The sequence below is a fragment of the Chlorocebus sabaeus genome, chromosome 11 (assembly GCF_047675955.1).
Source record: "Chlorocebus sabaeus isolate Y175 chromosome 11, mChlSab1.0.hap1, whole genome shotgun sequence".
Lineage (NCBI taxonomy): Eukaryota > Metazoa > Chordata > Mammalia > Primates > Cercopithecidae > Chlorocebus > Chlorocebus sabaeus.
In genome coordinates, this window is record NC_132914.1 from 95,731,747 (window position 1) to 95,751,990 (window position 20,244).

The following is a 20,244-nucleotide window of genomic DNA, read 5'->3' on the forward strand; positions in this document are numbered from 1 at the left end:
AAAATAATAACAATAGTGGCCGGGCGCGGTGGCTCACACCTGTAATCCTAGCACTTTGGGAGGCCGAGGTGGGTGGATCATGAGGTCAGGAGTTCAAGAACAGCCTGGCCAATATGGTGAAACCCCATCTCTACTAAAAATACAAAAACTAGCTGGGCGAGGTGGCGCATGCTTGTAATCCCAGCTATTCAGGAGGCTGAGGCAGAAGAATCGCTTGAACCCGGGAGGTGGAGGTTGCAGTAAGCCGAGGTCATGCCACTGTACTCCAGCCTGGGTGACCGAGTGAGACTCCGTCTCAAAAAAAGAATAGTAATAATAACAATAGCTAACATTTTTACTGGGTAATTACCATGTGTCTAGACACTATTCTAAGTTTCATAGATGTTAACACCCCTAAAACTATTACCATTCCCATTTTAGAGATAAGAAAATTAAAGCACAGAAAGGTTAAATAATTTGTTAATTTGTTCAAAGCTTAACATCTAGAAGAGATGGGATTTGAAGTCAAGAATTCTGGCTCCAGAAGCCATGCTTTTATTCACTATGCTATAACACTCTGCTCTGAAAGACGCTTGACAAAGTGAGGAATCATTAAAAATACACATACTTTAAAAATTCTGTTCTAACTTAAAACATGTAAGACAACATTAATTTGCTAATTTGGGGGAAGGATTACTGCAGACTGAGTATCTCTTATCCAAAATGCTTGGGACCAAAATTCCAAAATTTTGGATTTTGGAACATTTTGGATATTGGAATATCTGCAAACACATAATGGCATACTTTGGTGATGGGACCCAAGTCTAAACACAAGCTTAATTTATATTTCTTGCATAAGTACTGACACAAAGACAATCCTTATTTCTTGCTAAATGAAAGTATTGAAGTACATGACCTCCTTTTAATCTATATGTATACTTTACACACATAACCTGAAGGTAATTTTATACAATATTTTTAATAATTTTGTGCATGAAACAAAGTTTATGTTAAGTACTTATGCATGGAGTTTTCCATTTGTATCATCATGTTGACAGGCAAAAATTTCAAATTTTGGAGCATTTCAAATTTCAAATTTTCAGATTACAAATGCTCAACCTGACTGAGCGCGGTGGCTATACCTCTAATCCCAGCATTTTGGGAGGCCAAGGTGGGGAGATTACCTGAGGTCAGGAGTTCGAGTCCAGCCTGGCCAACATGGTAAAACCCTGTCTCTACTAAAAATACAAAAATTAGCCAGACATGGTGGCAGGCGCCTGTAATGCCAGCTACTTGGGAGACTGGGGCAGGAGAATTGCTTGAACCTCAGAGGTGGAGGTTGCAGTGAGCCAAGACTGCACCAATGCACTACAGCCTAGGCAACACGAGTAAAATTCTGTCTCAAAAAAAAGTAATAATAATAAAGGAATGCTCAACCTGTATTCTTCTTTGTTTCCACTTCTTCCTGGGCACATGGCGAAATCACATTTCTCATCTTGCCTGCAGTTAGTATAACCATGTGCCTGACTTATAGCCCTTGAAATATGAACCCAAGTGATGTGATCACTTCCCAGGCTTGACCCACCCATGAGAACTTCTACATGGTAGCCTTCGTGCTTTCTTTCCTTCTGTGGCTTAATGCATTAGAGCATGGCCACCTTGGAAGCCGTATGTCGAAAATGTCAGAGCCAAAAGGTAGAAGTAGCCTGATGCCTATCCACCAGGAACCCATTTTAGACTTGATGTAACTAAGAAAAGTGCTAATTGTATTAAGCCATTGAGATTTAGGGGTTTGTCTAGTATAACCAAAACTAGCATTGCCCTAACTAGTTTTGAAACTAACTAACTAATAACTTTTCTTTAAGTATCAGTTTCCTAATTAGAATTCTATATCATCTTTCTTACCTAAATCAAACCCCTAATGCATTGCTTTTTCTGATTTAGCTTCTTCAAAGAAAATAATTTCAAATTGCTCTTAAAATAAATACAGGATTCGCCAGGCACGGTGGCTCATGCCTGTAATCGCAGCTCTTTGGGAGACAGAGGTGGGCAGATCACGAGGTCAAGAGATCGAAACCATCCTGGCTAACACTGTGAAACCCTGTCTCTACTAAAAATACAAAAAATTAGTCATGTGTGGTGGTGGGCGCCTGCAGTCTCAGCTACTCAGGAGGCTGAGGCAGGAGAATCACTTGAACCCAGGAAGCAGAGGTTGCTCCAGCCTGGGTGACAGAGCAAGACTCCATCTCAAAAAACAAAAAAAAAAGTACAGGATTCTAGAGTTTTGTGACTTCTTCCCAAATTTTACAGTTGTCTCATTCTCACCTAATTTAATTTTTAATGGATCACTTGTATTGAGTTCATCTGATACATTCAATTTAGTTTTCATAGGAAAAATTCTTTTTCCATGCTCATATTTCATCAGTTTACATAAATATTTAATTAGATTCCATAAATATATTAACAAGTACAATTGACATAAACTTGTTTGGAAACCTGTTATTACAGGAACTGAACTGCCAGGGAACATGAGGGTAAATTAGCCATAAGGATTCATCCTTCTGTGGACAGAAGTCAATGTTTTATAGACAAAATGATGAACTTTTCTTAATCTGGTGAATCAGTTAAGTACAGACTGATCAAATGAATATAAGTGAGTTTAATTTTCCTATTTTTTTCATTACAAATTTCTCATATGTATTTACCCATAAAATTGTTCTATAGTTTGATATTTTTGTTGTTTATATATCAGGTCCAAATGGTGAGGCTGTGCTAACTGTATAGAATGAATTTGTTCGTATCATTTATTTCTATGTAATTAACAGAGCTAAGATGTATATGTTTCTTGAAGAAACAAATAAAATAATCAGATCTGGGAATCTCTCTGTGGGGTAATTATTTTATAATTTCTTTCTGGGTTGTTTTTCTATTCAGATTGTCACTTCTTGAGTCAATTTTATTAATATGTTTTCTCAGAAAACCATCTACTTCATTAGGGAGATTTTCAAATGTATTAGCATTAAGTCAAGCATAACATTCTCTTCTAAATTGTTTAATTATGGAAATTGTCTTAATCTGTTTGTGTTGCTATAACGAAATACTTGAGAGTGGGTAACTTGAAAAGAGGTTTATTTTGCTCATGGTTCTGCAGGCTGGAAAGTTCAAGGGCATAGCTTCTGGTAAGGCTTTCGGTGCTGCATCATAACATGATGAAGAAGGTCAAAGGGGAAGCAAACGTGTGAAGACACAAACCTGAGGGACATCCCAGCTTTATAACAACCCACTCTCTCAGGAACTAATCCATTCCAGTGGGAACTAAAAGCTAATCAGTCTCACCAGCGTGAGAACTCACTCACTACCTTGAAAAGGAAACCAAGCCATTCATGAGGGAGCCACTCCATGAATCAAACACTTTCCAATAGACCCACCTCCAAACATTGCCACCCAAGGGACCAAATTTCAACAGGAGTTCTGGTGACGACAAACAAACCATATTCAAACCATAGCAGAAATGCTTAAGCATACATATAAGTGGTGAGAATAGTATAATGAACACCCAAGCACCCATTACCAGCTTCAAAAGTAATCATTTTTGCCAATACTCCTTTGCCTATTTCCCTATTACTTTTTCAAGTGGAGCACTGCGATTTAGAACAAATCCCAGACCTCCTATTACTTACCCATATACGTTTCAATAATTCTCACAGAAAAGAACTTTTTTATATAAAAGTTTAACCTTTTCTTTGTCTAAAATTTTACCTCATTTTTAATTTTTTGTTTTTTCTCTTCCATTTTTCCCAAGATTTTCTTAAAGACATTGGTTTCTCAGAGTCATCTCTTGCATTAATATCAACTCTGCAGTGCTTCTGTTTTCAGTGATTTCTGTTAAGTTTATTTAATACTTCATTCTTACTACTGCTCTCCTTGAGTTCGTTCAGTTTGTTTTTCTCAGGTTGAATGCTTGCTTGTTAAATAATGAATTCCAGCTGGGCACAGTAGCTCATGCCTTAATCCCAGCACTTTGGGAGGCCAAGGTGGGTGGATCACTTGAGGTCAGGAGTTCAAGACCAGCCTGGCCAACATGGTGAAACCCTGTCTCTACTAAACATTTATAAATTATCTGGGCATGGTGGCACACACTTGTAATCTCAGCTACTAAGGACACTGAGGCAGGAGAATCGCTTGAACCCAGGACGTGGAGGCTGCAGTGAGCCAAGAATGTGCCACTGCACTCCAGCCTGGGTGACAGAGTGAGACTTCATGTCAGAAAAAAATAAATATAATAATAATCAATTTGCTTCTGAACACACCTTCAGCCTCATCCCTTATGATGTTCTCATCTTCCATGTTTTTCAAATACTCTGTAATTGTGGTTTTTAATTTCTACTTTAAACTATAAATTATTTAAATTGTTGCTTCTCTTTCCTTTTCTCTTATTTCTAAGTGCATGTAAGTTTTTTAAATGTTTATGTTAATTTTGTAGTATTTATTTCCCTTTTCCCACTCCCATGTCCTAGCATTTATTATTATATCACATATAATAATGCCACATTATTATAAAAATATTTTTGAAACAGGTTTTTACTCTGTCACCCAGGCTGGGGTACAGTGATGTGATTGCAGCTTACAGTAGCCTCAACCTCCCGGGCTCAAAATATCCTCCCACTTCAGCCCCCTGAGTAGCTGGGACTGTAGATACATGCCACCATGCCCAGCTAATTTCTTAATTTTTTTTCTAAAGATGGGGTCTTATTATGTTGCCCAGGCTGGTCTCAAACTTGTGGCCTTAAGCGATTCCCCTGCCTCAGCTTCCCAAAGTGCTAGGATTACAGAAGTGAGCCATCACACCCAGCCAAAAATTATTTTATTTATTTACTTATTTATTGAGATGGAGTCTTGCTCATCGCCCAGGCTAGAGTGCAGTGGCACGATCTCAGCTCACTGCAACCTCCACTTCCCAGGTTCAAGTGATTCTCCTGCCTCAGCCTCCCAAGTTGGGGGGGATTACAGGCACATGTCACCATGTTGAGCTAATTTTTTGTATTTTTAGTAGAGACAGGGTTTCACCATGTTGGCCAACCTGGTCTCAAACTCCTGACCTCAAGTTATTCGCCCACCTCAGCCTTCCAAAGTGCTGGGATTACAGGCATGAGCCACCGTGCCTGACCTATTATTTGCTAAATCAGCAGGAGAACTAAAGCAACAGAATCCAGATCTGTGCTGTTCAATACAGGAGCCAAATGTAATTACTGAATACCGTTTACCCTGGAACAACACAGGTTTAAACTGTGCAGGTCCATCTATACATGGATTTTTTTCCGCCTCTGCCACCTCTGAGACAGCAAGACCAACCTCTCCTCTTTCTCCTCCTCCTCAGCCTCCTCAACATGAAGAGGATGAGGATGAAGACCTTTGTGATGATGTACTTCCACTTATGAAGAATACATATAATTTATCTTCCTTATAATTTTTAATAACATTTTCTTTTTTCCCTAGCTTTTCCTATTGTAAGAATTATGGTATATAATACATATAACATACAAAATATGTGTGAATCAACAGTATGTTAGCAGTAAGGCTTCTGGTCAACAGCAGGCAATTAGTAGTTAGGTTTGGGACAGTCAAAAGTTATACATGAATATTCAACTATGTGAGAGGTCAGCACCCCTGGCCCCATATTGTTCAAGGGTCAACTTGAAATGTCCCTAGTCTCAAATGAGATATGGTTTAGTATAAAACAAAAAAGAAGGTGATATATCTCAATAATACTTTAATATTGACTACATTTGGAGATAATATTTTAGATATAATAGGTTAAATAAAATATATTATTGAAATTAAAGTCAAACAAGGGCACTACAAAAAAAGAAAATTACAGGCCAATATTCCTGATGAACATAGTTGCAAAAATTTTCAACAAAATATTAGCAAACCAAATTCAACAACACATTACAAGAATCATTCACCATGACAAATGGGATTTATCCCTGGGATGCAAGGATAATTAAACATACGCAAATTAATAAAAATGATATTCTATATTAACAAAATAAAGGATATATAACATATGATCATTTTAATAGATGTGGAAAAAAGGCATTTGGCAAATTTCAAAACTCTTTTATGATAAAAACTCTCAGCAAATTAGGTATAGAGAAAATATACCTCAACTCTATAAAGGCCATATGGGAGAACCTATAGCTAACATCATACTTAGTTGTTAGGAAACTTCTTTTTAAAAAATAAAAAATAATAATAAAATTAAATTAAATTTAAAAACAGTGAAAAATTGAAAGCTTTTTCCTCCAAGATCAGGGACAAGAAAAGAATGCTCATTTCCACCACTTCTTTTCAACGTAGTACTGGAAGTCCTAACCAGAGCAATTAGGCAAGAAAAAGAAATAAAAGGCATCCTAATAGGAAAGGAAGAAGTGAAATTGTATTTGTTTGCTGGTGATATAATAGTATATATAGAAAATCCTAAAGATGCCATTAAAAAAGCTGTTAGAACTGATAAATAAATTTAATAAAGTTGTAAGATACAAACTCAACACACAAAAATCAGTAATGTTTCTATACACTAATAACAAACTACCCAAAAATTAAATTAAGAAAACATTCCCATTTACAATAGCAACAGAAAAATAAAATACTTGGGTATAAATTTAACCAAGGAGGTGAAAGACCTATGTACTGAAAACTAAAACACACTGATGAAAAAAAAAAATTGAAGAAAACACGAATAAATTGAAAGATAATCCATGTTCACAGATTGGAAGAATCAACATTAAAATGTCTCTACTGCCCAAAGCATTCTACAGATTCAGTGCAATCCTTATAAAAATTCCATTACATTTTCACAGAAATAGAAAAAAGCAATCCTTTAAATCCATATGGAATCACAAAAAACTGAACAGCCAAAACAATCTGGAACAAAAAGAACAAATCTAGAGGCATCCCACTCCCTGATTTTAAAATATATTATAAAGTGATTGTAATTAAAACAACATGGTACTGATATAAAAAAAAAAGATACATCAAACAATGAAACAGAATAGAAAGCCCAGAAATAAACCCCACACTTGATAGCCAGTTGATCTTTGACAAAGTTGTCAAGAGCACACAATGGGAAAAGGACAGTCTCTTCAAGAAATGGTGTTGGAAAAACTGGATATCCGCATACAGAAGAATAAAATTGGAATCTTATCTCACACTAAATACAAAAATCAACTCTAAATGAAATAAAGGCTTATATATAAGACCTGAAACTGTAAAACTACTGGAAGAAAACCTAGGGGGAAATCTCCATGGTATCAGTCTGGGCAATGACTTTTTGGATATGATGCCAAAAGCACAGGTAACAAAAGCAAAAATAGACAAATGAGGTTGCACAAAATTAAAAAGCTTCTGCACAGCAAAGGACACAACTAACAAAGTGAAGAGACAACCCACAGAGTGGGAGAAAATATTTGCAAATTATACATCTGATAAGGGGTTAATATCCAAAATATAGAAAGAACTCAAATACCTCAATAGCAAAAAAAACCAATAACCCAATTTAAAAATGGGCAAAAGACCTGAACAGACATTTCTCAAAGGAAAACTTAAAAACAGCTAACAGGTTCATGAAACATTGCTCAACATCATTATCATTAGGAAAATGCAACTTAAAACTTCAATGAGACAGCACCTTTTAGAGTGGCTATTAACAAAAAGCTGAAAGATAACAAGTCTCGGTGAGAAGAGAGAGAAAAGGAATCCTTCTACACTCCACGCAACCTGTAGCACATTGAACAAGTTGGATGTATTACCAGTTGCAGTGGGAGAGAATGCAGGCTGTTGGGAACCATGGGGAATGTCAGCATGAAAGTGACAGAAAGGACTTGCTATAGGATATGGATTTTTGGATTCTCTCTGGATTTGGCAGTGTCAAAAAGCATGGGCAATTCTACAATTGTGTATCTCATTAAGTCCTATTTATAGGAGGGCAGGCTAGATCAAGGCTAGAGATTTTTTCTGCCTCTGTCATCCCTGAAACAGCAAGACCAATCTCTCTTCTCCTCCTCCTCAGCCTACTCAATGTGAAGATGACAAGAATAAAGACTTTTATGACGATCCACTTCCACTTGATGAATACTAAATATATTTTCTCTTCCTTATGAGTTTTCTTTGTTTTTTTGTTTGTTTGTTTTTTGAGATGGAGTCTCACTCTGTTACCCAGGCTGGAGTACAATGATGTGATCTTGGCTCACTGCAACCTCCACCTCCCAGGTTCAAGCAATTCTCCTGCCTCAGCCTCCCAAGCAGCTGGGATTACAGGCATGCACCACCATGCCCAGCTAATTTTTGTATTTTTACTAGAGACAGGATTTCACTATGTTGGCCAGGCTGGTCTTGAAGTCCTGACCTCAAGTGATCTGCCCGCCTCGGCCTCCCAAAGTGCTGGGATACAGGCATGAGCCATCACACTCAGCCCTTACAAGTTGCTTAATAACATTTTCTTTTCTCTATCTTACTTTATTTTAAGAATTCAGTATGTAATATAGATATATCACACAAAATATGTGTGAATCAACTGTTTATGTCATCAGTAAGGCTTCTGGTAAACAGTGGGCTATTCGTAGTTAAGTTTTGGAGAAGGCAAAAGTAATTTAAAAATTTTCAACTCTCCAGGGTCAGCAACCCTAACTCCCACATTGTTCAAGGGTCAGCTGTAGACAGACCAACATCTACATCTATGTATACAAACTGGAGCTAGTTCAGGGTACAATGGCCCAAACTAGTTTGAAGCTATTTTAGGGCAAAGTCCATAGTTTTAAGCAGAAAGACTTAAACCCATGACATATGGGGAACAGCTGATGGAATTAAAGATGCCCATTGTAAAAAAGAAGGCTTTGGTGGCAGGACTGGAGGGTGGGGTTCCAGTGGTAGTAGAAATATAATGGTCTTCATATATTTGAAAGCTATCATATAGAAGGGAAATTGGCCTTGTTCTAAATGGCAAGTATAAGGTAAAAACCAGAACTAACAGGTGGGAGCTTTAAGAAAGCAAATGTGGACCTTCTAACAGAGGTGGCCCCATTTAGGACAGACCACCACTGGCAGTGTCTTCGTGCAAATAATGAACAGCAGGGATTTTGAGAATCCACAGGATGGTTCATGTAGAAGACCTTTAATGTCCTTCCCAATCTTAAAATTAATGATGCAAAGAAAGATTTAGAAGGAAACTATGAAAACATGACAACTAAATGTAATGTGGGACCAAGGGTTGGATTGTGACCACAAAAAGAATGTTCATTAGGAAAATTGAGGAACCTCAAAATTTGAATAAGGTCTATAGACCTTATTGGTTAATAATATTGTATTGCCAGGCACAGTGGCTCACGGCTGTAATCCTAGCACTTTGGGAGGCTGAGGAGGGTGGATCACATGAGGTCAGGAGTTCGAGACCAGCCCAGGCCAACACGGTGAAACCCTGTCTCTACTAAGACTACAAAAATTAGCCTGGCGTGATGGTGAGAGCATGTAATCCCGGCTACTAGGGAGGCTGAGGCAGGAGAACTGCTTGAACTCAGGAGGCGGAGGTTACAGTGAGCTAAGATCGCACTACTATACTCCAACCTGGGTAACAGAGCAAGACTCTGTCTCAGAAAAAAAAAATAAAAAATGTATCAATGTTACTTTCCTAGTTTTAATAGTTATAATATGGTTATGTAAGAAGTTAACACTAGGAGTAGCTAAAGGAAGAATATATGGGATTCACTGTACTATTTTTGCAACTTTTCTGTAATTATAAAATTATTTCAAAATAAAAACTTTTTAAACCCTATCTCTGCTATTCATTAGCATCATTGTATTGTACAAGTTGGTTAACTTCTCTGACATACAATTTCCTTATTTTTGTAGAATAAAGATAAAATTCCTATATTGCAGAATTGTTGAAATTAAATGAAAGAATATTGCAATGCATTTTGTCAGAGTGTCTGCACATAGTAACTGGTCAACAAAGGTTATTGTTACCTTAAAAAATTAAATAACAATATCAAAAACTTTAAAACAAGTCTATAATACCAAAGTTCTAGAGAATAGTGTGTTGCCCAGCTATTCCTCGGGACTAGCCTCTCTAGAATGTACCTAAAATTGTTGTTCACTTATTAAGTTTATCAGATGAGCTAAGCTCATTAGTGTACAAACAGAAAACAGTTTCATGTTTCTCTGATAGCCCCTTCAGAATATGATCCATCACAGCATCCTTCCCCACCTCTGGGAAATATCTCAGGCTTCTCTCATAGATTTTTAAATTACTTTCAAAAATGAAAACTCATTAAACATTTCTATTAAAAACTTCAGACCAGGCACCATGGCTCATGTGTGTATTCCCAGTGCTTTGGGAGGCCAAGGTAGGGGGATTGCTTAAGGCCAGGTGTCCAACACCAGCCTGGGCAACACAGCAAGACCCCATCACTACAAAAAATTTAAAATTAGCTAGGTATGGTGGTACATTCTTGTAGTCCTAGCCGCTAAGCAGGCAGAGGCAGAAGGATCTCTTGAGCCTAGGAGTTTGAGGTTACAGTGAGCTATGATCAGATCACTGCACTCCAGCCTGGGCAACTGAATGAGACCCTGCCCCTGAAAAAAATAAAAAGAAAGAAAAAAAATACTTCAATCGTGTACTCAGTACAGTCTCAGCCTGGTGTGGTGACCTACAGTATGGGAAGGAAGAACTATCTGCTCTTCTTCCATCTCCTTCACATGCCTCCCTCTCACTCTGCTGTGTCTGGGCTCTCCAGGGTCCAGTCAGGGAGCAGGGGGATTAAGGGAAGAAGGGCAAATATATCTTTGTGGCAGATGCTCTTGTAATACAGTATGCCATGGCCTTGGGGTAGGAGGAGTCCACATGCTGGCTCTCTCCAGTGGGAAGAATTTGTGGGACTTTTGAAGGCTCTCTGTGGGGACCACCTGGCTGAAAAACTCCCGTCAAAGCCAGTACACTCTCCCACTTCTCCCAGAAATTTCTTTTTTTTTTTTCTTTTCAAGACAGAGTCTCTTTCTGTTGACCAGGCTGGAGTGCAGTGGTGCAATCTCAGCTCACTGCAACCTCCTCCTCCCAGGTTCAAGAGGTTCTCCTGCCTCAGCCTCCTGAGTAGCTGGGATTACAGACATGCACCATCACACCCAGCTAACTTTTGTAGTTTTAGTGGAGATGGGGTTTCGTCATGTTGGCCAGGCTGGTCTCAAACTCCTGACCTCAAGTGATCCACCCACCTTGGCCTCCCAAAGTGCTAGGATTACAGGCATGAGTCGCCATGCCCTGCCTTCTCCCAGAAGTTTCTTGCAAATTTCTCAGCTCCTGCTCAGAGGTACAGCATATAACAGCTCATTGCTGGGGTCTCTTCACCCCATAGGCAACACTTCTGATTCAAAGCCAGCTGTTTTCCACTGTAGCTCCTCGGAAATGCATGCCCTCACCATTACAAATTCTGGCAGTGTAAACAGGTTCCACTACAACCCTCTCATTCAGGATTCCCTGGTGATTTCAACCAACCCCCACAAATCTCCAACTCACCAGGCAGGAAGCAAACCCTAGTTTCCATTCATTTATGTCCCTAAATGCCAGAAGACACATACCCACTCCATAATCTCTCCTCCTCCACTCTACTCTAATCCCAGGACACCACAGGAGCCCTGAACTCTCTCAAGAGTTTCCCCAGAGGAAGAGAACAGGAAATGCCATGACACTATCCCTACCCCAAAGCCACTTTCTAATCCCCTTCCTCCTTTTCAGCTGGAGGATATGACAGAGGTTGATAATCACCATACTAGTTTTGCTGCCGTTTCATAATTTCTACATGGATATGTCTGTGCTAATATCCTATTCAGAAATCTGGGGATAATTATCACCTTTTGCTCTCAATGTTGGGGATTCAGATAAAATTTCAAGACACCATGAAAAGTCCCATTGGATATTCTGTTACACTTAAAATACACCATGACACTTTCCATATGAGCTCTCAGCCCTCGTCAGGGCTGTCTGCAGATGACACAATGGGAAACAGAGAAGCTGTGACTATTGGCAGAGTACTGCGTCTGAGCTGCTGAGATAAGACTTTTGGAAAGATTCAAACCACAGGCTTTTGCAATAGTTACACAATCACTTCCACCCCACCCTCAAGCTGAATGCCTTCCAGAAAGCTGAACATTCTTTAGGAGGTGATTATATAACTAAAACAGAAAAGGTTGTAACTGATGTGTGGGAATATCATTTAAGGGTTTGAAAATATATCAAATGAGAATGAAACACTTATTTAGGACAGGATAGCTTTTTACAGTTAAAGGTCATGCTGTAGAGAGGGGATTTAAATCATTCTGAATTACCCAAGGACTCCCTTATGGAAACTACAGGGAAGCCAGTTTGGGACTCAAAAATATGCATTCATTCATTCACTCTTTCATTCACTGAGTTCCTGTGAGGCTTCAGGCTCTGAGTTGGGGTTGATGTTGACGCAATGGTTAAGATTTGTTCCCTGCCCTCAAAAGAACTCAGAGAAAATCTCCATAACAGAATAAGGTGCCACCAGAGAATAAATCATTATTCGAAAAAGATACTTGCACATGCATGTTTATAGCAGCACAATTTACAATTGCAAAATCGTGGAACCACCCCAAATGCCCATCAATCAATGAGTGTATAAACTGTGGTATATACATATGATGGAATACTATGCAGCCATAAAAAGGAATGAGTAAACAGCATTTGCAGTGACCTGGATGAGATTGGAGACTATTACTCTAAGTAAAGTAACTTGGGAATGGAAAAGCAAGCATCATATGTTCTCACCAATATGTGGGAGCTAAGCTATGAGGACGCAGAGGCATAAGAATGATACAGTGGACTTTGATGACTTGTTGAAAGACTGAGAGAGGGGTGACGGATAAAAGACTACCAGTAGGGTGCAGTGTATACTGCTTGGGAGATGGGTGCACCAAAATCACACAAATCACCACTAAAGAACTTACTCATGGCTGGGCGCAGTGGTTCACACCTGTAATCCCAGCACTTTGGGAGGCCAAGGTGGGCAGATCACCTGAGGTCAAGAGTTGGAGACCAGCCTGGCCAACATGGTGAAACCCTGTCTCTACTAAAAATACAAAAATCAGCCAGGTGTGGTGGTGGGTGTCTGTAATCCCAGCTACTCAGGAGGCCAAGGCAGGAGAATCACTTGAACCCAGGAGGCAGAGATTACAGTGAGGTGAGACCGCATCATTACATTCTGTCCTGGGCAATAAGAATGAAATTCCATCTCAAAAAATATTTAAAAAGAGAATTTATTCATGTAAGCAAATACCACCTGTATTCCAATAAATGGAAAATTTTTGAAAATTAAAAAAGAAAAAGAAAAAAAATTTTTAATCATTAAAAAAAAATAACTAATTTATATATTTTTTTAAAAAATAAGTACTGAGATCCCCTACGGATATATGCCATATATGTATCCTGGAAGACCAATGAAGAGGGAGGATTCAAGTCCAAAGAGTGGGAGAAGAGAAGCAGTGAAACAGCTGATCTTTAGGGTGCCTTCTATCCTTGCAAACCTGAGGCTCTGTTTGTGCTCTGGAAGGCTCAGGCATGAGCCATGATGTCCTGCTGGCTATGTGCTGAAAGAGCTGACTTGGTCAGCTGGACATTTGCTACACAGGAGGTTTTTGCAGAGTAGGACTGGCTAGGTAAAAAAAAAAAAAAAAAAAAAAAAATTAGCTCTCAACTTCTAGCTCCTCCCACCTGTCTAATCCCAGAGCATCTAGCAAGTGAGACAAGAGGTGGAGAGTGGGGCTGGGCATGATGGCTCATGCCTGTATCCCAGCACTTTAGGAGGCTGAGGCAGGTGGATCACCTGAGGTCAGGAGTTCACAACCAGCCTGGCCAACATCATGAAACCCTGTCTCTACTAAAAATACAAAAAATTAGCCAGGCGTGGTGGCAGGCGCCTGTAATCCCAGCTACTAGGGAGACGAGGCAGGAGAATGACTTGAACCCGGGAGGCAGATGTTGCAGTGAGCCAAAATCGCACCATTGCACTCCAGCCTGGGCAATAAGAGCAAAACTCAGTCTCAAAAACAAACAAACAAACAAAGATGGAGAGTGAAAGAAAAAGCAGATCTTACCTACTCCTTTCCTACTTCAAGCCTCTGGGAGAACATGGGAGGAGAGGTTTATAATTAGAGATATGATTAAAGATTTTATTTTGATTAAATAAAATTAATTTCAGACAGGCAATAGAACCAACAGTGCATAGTCCAACATCAGAGGTGTGTTCATTAAAATGCAGAGGACAATCAGTAACAGTATTTCCATGAAGTAGACCTCATGCAGGCAGAGGGAATTCAGGTAGCTGGTGAGGAATAGAAATGCTTAAAAATGGTCTACATGTGCTTGCACTGAAACATACAACAAGGGACAAAGATTTGTGAAATGTGTCCAACAATGCTATATGAGACTTTTCCTGCCTCTACATTGTGAATAAGACAGTAAGATCTGGACACATCAAGAAATCCACCTCCAGCCTACAGCCTATATATAAGAGTGAGGACAACAAAGTTGTCAATCCATGGTATAGAGAAACGTGCTGTTGGCCAGGGGCAGTGGCTCACACCTATAGGCATGATTACAATCCCAGCACTTTGGAAGGCCAGGCGGGTGGCTCACCTCAGGTCAAGAGTTTGAAACTAGCCTAGCCAATATGGTGAAACCCCACCTCTACTAAAAATACAAAAATTAGTTGGCGTGGTGGCGCATGGCTGTAATCCCAGCTACTCAGGAGGCTGAGGCAGGAGAATCACTTGAACCCGGGAGGCGGAGGTTGCAGTGAGCCAAAGTCGCGCCACTGCACTCCAGCCTGGGCGACAAGAGTGAGACTCCATCTCAAAAAAAAAGAAAAGAAAAAGAAAAACATTCTGTTGCCTTCCCAAACCATGCAGGAGGAGTCACAAGAGAAGCAATGGTAGAGAATGGAAGCAGACAGTCCCTGCCAAAAAAAAGAACACCATCTCACCATCTTCTTACCTGCCTGCTTACTAAAAGGCAGAACTGGTAGACCCAGCGAGAAAATCTGAGAGTACATTAGTTTTCTATTGCTGCCATTAAAAAAATTGCCACAAATTTAGTGGCTTAAAACAACACAAATGTATTATCTTATAGTCTGTAAAACAGAAATCTAGTAGGAATCTCAGGCTAAAATCAAGGTATCAGCAAACTGAGCAGACTTCTAGAAGCTCTATGGAATAATGTGTCTCCTGATCAGTTAGGTTGTTGGCAAAATTCAATTATGTGCAGTTGTGGGATTGAGATACACGTTTTCTCTTTTTTTTTTTTTTTAAGACAGAGTCTCACTCTGTTGCCCAGCCTGGAGTGCAGTGGCGCAATCTTGGCTCATTGCAAACTTCACCTCCCAGGTTCAAGTGATTTTCCTGCCTCAGCCTCCCAAGTAGCTGAGATTACAGGCGCCCACGACCTCGCCCGGCTAATTTTTGTATTTTTAGTTGAGACAGAGTTTCACCATGTTGGTCAGCTGGTCTCAAACTCCTGACCTCAAGGGATCCACCCGCCTAGGCCTCTCAAAGTGCTGGGATTACAGGCATGAGCCACCATGCCCAGCTGAGATACATGCTTTCTTGTTGGCTGTAGCTGAGGGCCATTATCAGCTCCTGGAGGTTATTCACTGACTTGGCCTGTGGCTGTCTTCCTCCATCTTCAAGTCAGCAATGGCAAGCAACATTTTTCTCATGTCATATGTCTCTGCCCTTTTTCTGTAGTCACATCTCTCTCCCTGACTATAGCCACCTAAAAAGGTTCTCTACTTTTAAGGATTCCTGTGGTGAATTAATTAGACTGGGCCCACATGGGTAACCCAGGATAATCTCTCCTACTCAAGGTCCATAACCTCAATCACATCTGCAAAGCTCGTTTTGCCAGGTAAGGTAACATATTCACAGGTTCCAGAGATCAGGGTGGGGACATCCGTGAGACACTCTTATTCTGCCTACCACAGAGGACTGACCTGTGTTCCCTGGAGTTTGGAAAGTGCAGAGACTGGTGCCTGATTCTCCCCTAGAAAAGTCCAAGCGGGAGAGGCTGGCTGGCGCTGTCTATAATGAAGAAGAGAGAGCATCACACTTTCAGAGCTTAGTGAGGCAAAATGCAGAGCAGATGCTGCAGAGACTCCACCCAAGAAGGCTGCTGACCAGAGTCCAGCCAGAAAGACGTGACGTGCTGTAAATTGCTGAAGTAGGGACGAGGGCATGTCATAAGAGGGCACCATATCAGGAAATTTTGTACTATCTGAGGTCTCCAACAGAGAGTCTCCAAAGAACCCACAAAAGCCCCTTATTGAAAAATTATCAGTATTTGGATGTTTGCTACACAGAAGGTTTTTGCAGACTAGGACTGGCTAGGTTAAAAAATACACATATATATAGCTCTCAACTTCTAGCCCTTCCTACCTGGCTAACCCCAGAGCATCTAGCAAGTGAGACAAGAGGTAGAGAATGGAAGAAAAAGACAGATCTTACCTCCTCCTTTCCTACTTCAAGCCTCTGGGAGAATAAGGAAGGACAGGCTTTTAATTCGAGATGTGATTAAAGTTTTTATTCAGATCAGTCTGAAATTTATAATAGCTGAAACTATTCTGATCCCTAATGTCCAGAAAAACAAACGGCTCTGCCTGAGACACCATCCAAGATGCTAGAATGAAATTTATTTGAGGATTTTATTTAAAGGCAATGGTGACAAAGAATACAATGATTTCCTGCTGGAATAGTACCTGTGATGGTTAATTTTGTTTTTTGTTTGTCTGTTTTTTGAGACGGAGTTTTGCTCTTGTTGCCCAGGCTTGAATGCAATTGTACAATCTCAGCTCACTGTAACCTCTGCCTCTCAGATTCAAGTGATTCTCCTCCTCAGCCTCCTGAGTAGCTGGGATTACAGGCATGTACCACCATATCCGGCTAATTTTGTATTTTTAGGAGAGATGGGGTTTTATCATGTTGGCCAGGCTGGTCTCAAACTCCTGACCTCAGGTGATCCACCCACCTCGTCCTCACAAAGTGCTGGGATTACAGGCATGAGTCACCACACTCGGCCAATGTGATGGTTAATTTTGTGTCAACAAGACTGGGCCATGGATTGCCCAGATTAAACATTATTTTTGGTGTCTGTGAGAGTGTTTTGAGGTGAAATTAACATTTGAATTAGGCCGGGTGCAGTGGCTCACGCCTGTAATCCCAGCACTTTGGGAGGCCGAAGCGGGTGGATCACCTGAGGTCAGGAATTTGATATCAGCCTGGCCAACATGGTGAAATTCTGTCTCTACTAAAATTACAAAAATTAGCCTGGCGTGGTGGTGCACACCTGTAATCCCAGCTACTCGGGAGGCTGAGGCAGGAGAATCAATTGAACCTGGGAGACGGAAGTTGTAGTGAACAGAGAGAGATTGTGCCACTGCACTCCAGCCTGGATGACAGAGCAATACTCCATCTCAAAAAAACAACAAAAAAATTTAAATTAGTAGGGTAGTAGGGTAGAAGAGCAGATTGCTTTGGTTGGGCCTCATCCGATCTGTTGAAGACCTTAATAGAATAAAAAATTGAGAAAAAAACAATAATTAGTTCTCTGCCTGTCTTCAAGCTGCAAAGTCAGTCTTCTCCTGACTTTGGACTTGGACTCAGACTAGAACTTACACTATCAGCGCTCCTGGTTCTCAGGTCTTCGCACTTGGACTGGAAATACATTACCATCTCTCCTGGGTCTCCAGCTTGCTGACGGCAGGTCCTGGGACTTCTCTGCCTCCATAATCATGTGAGCTAATTCTTTATAGTAAGTCTCTTTAGAGAACTCCTTTTGGTCTGTTTCTCTGGAGAAGGCAGACTAACACAGCACCCAAGGCCAGTACATTCAATATACTGATCACATTCGCAGTGGCTCATCTAGGACCCTTTAAGAACAAAGATATTCTATTCTCTATGAGCTCTACACTGTGCTTTGTTTTGCTTGATGTCAGACTCAAGCTAAAATTTTACAAGGGAGTTTAGTTCTAATAAGTAAAGAAAGGAGGAAAGCATCCCAGGAGAGAAGCTTAGATATAGAAAGGAAGCAAAGGCATAGCAGATAGGAATGAATAGGGCAGTTGCAGGGAAAAGAGAACAGAGCTACTTGATTGACACAAAAGGTGGGTGTCCAGGAAGCAGGAGAAAGAAAGTTAACTAAGTAAGACTAACTCTCTAAGGCTAGAAAAAAAAAACTCTGGGCTTGTTGCAATGTATAATAGAGAACCATCAAAGTTTCTATAACTTACAGAGTTTCTGTAAGTATTGGCACATATAAGCGTTTTGTTTTGTTTAAACAAAAATAAATGATAATATCTAATAGATAACATCTTCTAATAGAAGAGAGGAGTAGGGTTGAGAACACCAGCTAGGAATCTGCTACTGAATTCCTATGCCGACTCTACCTTCTGAACAGAACTTGGGAGCTGCAATCTGACAATTAGGAATGTACATGAGTCAACATAACAGAATATTTGAATTGAGGACATCCCAGAAAATCTCTAGTTATTGTAAGTACACCAGACATGTGGCAATGAGGTGGAATGATTTCTTAACCCTTCCTTCTCTGTCATAACATGTTGTAAGATGAAATCTCCCCCAATCCTTCTGCAATTGGTCCATTTGGGGACAAGCAGGAAACTACTAAGCAATGGTTGCACCATTGTGAGATTGCATTCTTTCCTAGAGTTGTTTTATTTAGACTTCTATTTAAAACTAATTTATTTCAAGCAAAACAAAAACAAAAAATAACATTTTGAACAGGAATAAACTAGTTGGCTTAATTTCCTACAATGCACCAGGCTCCCTACTTCATTCTTACTGCACAGTCGGGTCTCCTGGTACCAGTCACACTGAAGGTATTAGTACCTCCCAGGAAGGGCAGTATAGTTCCTCTGTGGGAAGATATTTCTCTCTCTTTCATACACACACACACACACACACACACACACACACACTTAACAATACAACTATTGTATGTGGCAATACAATATTTCTCCTAATTTTCTCAAAGAAATATTCCAAGCTCTTGTCTCCCATCAACCCCCAACTCCTCACCTGAGAAAATCTGAAGTGCCCTCGGGGACTTGGGGATACAGGAGAATGACTGAGAGAAAACCCCCACGTGGTTGAAGGCACAGAAAGTGAGCAGCCCATGGGGGCTCCTGTCCCACAGACACCACGTTTCCTCACTCACCAGTCACATCCTGGCTCAGCACATCCTGCATCCAGGGACCCTCCCCTCTCCCCTGGCTCCAACCTTTCCTCACTTTTCACTCAGCTAATTTCACCTCCCAGAAGCTCTACTGTGCAAGGACCTGCCTATCTGTATTGCCTCTTCTCCCTTCCCATCCTCTCCCAGCCTCTGGGTGGCCGTCTCATTCCAGAAAATCCTTTTTGCTCAATCATTCTCTTTATGCCTTTTTTTTTTTTTTTTAGACAGAGTCTCGCTCAGTTGCCCAGGCCAAAGTGCAGTGGTGTGATCTCAGCTCACTGCAACCTCCGCCTCTAAGGTTCAAGCGATTCCCCGCCTCAGCCTCCAGAGTAGCTGGGACTACAAGCATGTGCCACCACACTCAGCTAATTTTTGTATTTTTAGTAGATGTGGGGTTTTACCATGTTGGCCAGGTTTGTCTCAAACTCCTGACAGCAAGTGATCTGCCTGCCTTGGCCTCCCAAAGTGCTGGGATTACAGGCGTGAACCACCGTGCCCAGCCCCTCATGCCATTTTTGAACTGAGACCAAACTCACTACCTCCAATTAAAAGACCTTAATCCCGACCAATATGCTCAGCAGACAGTAAATGTGGCCATCTCCCTCCTCATTGTCTAAGTGCTTACTTTTCCTCAAGCATCAACATTCATCTATTTTTACACCCTTTTCTCAGTTTATGTTTCTATTCTTTACATGTATTCCTTTTGTAAAACTATCATTGGAAATGTTTCTAATTATTTCTAATGACAGTAAAACATTTCTGCTGTATTATGGGCTTCAGTGGGCTGGTCTAGGAGTCTTAAACACCATTTTATAGCAGTTTCTACAAGAAAATGTATTTCAAATTCAAATAGCTGAGTTGTAAACTTCAAAAACACAAACCTTTTAAAATCAGAGAATGCTGATCAATAAGACATTCTGAGACTGTAAGACTTAAGGTAATTGCCTGTTACA

At 40.3% G+C, this 20,244-nt stretch overlaps 1 long non-coding RNA gene across 7 annotated transcripts in view; it reads right to left on the reverse strand.

Moving 5' to 3' along the window:
* LOC119618261 (uncharacterized) overlaps window positions 1–20,244 on the reverse strand; it is a 174,743-nt gene that overhangs the window by 91,738 nt on the left and 62,761 nt on the right. The window lies entirely within an intron of this gene.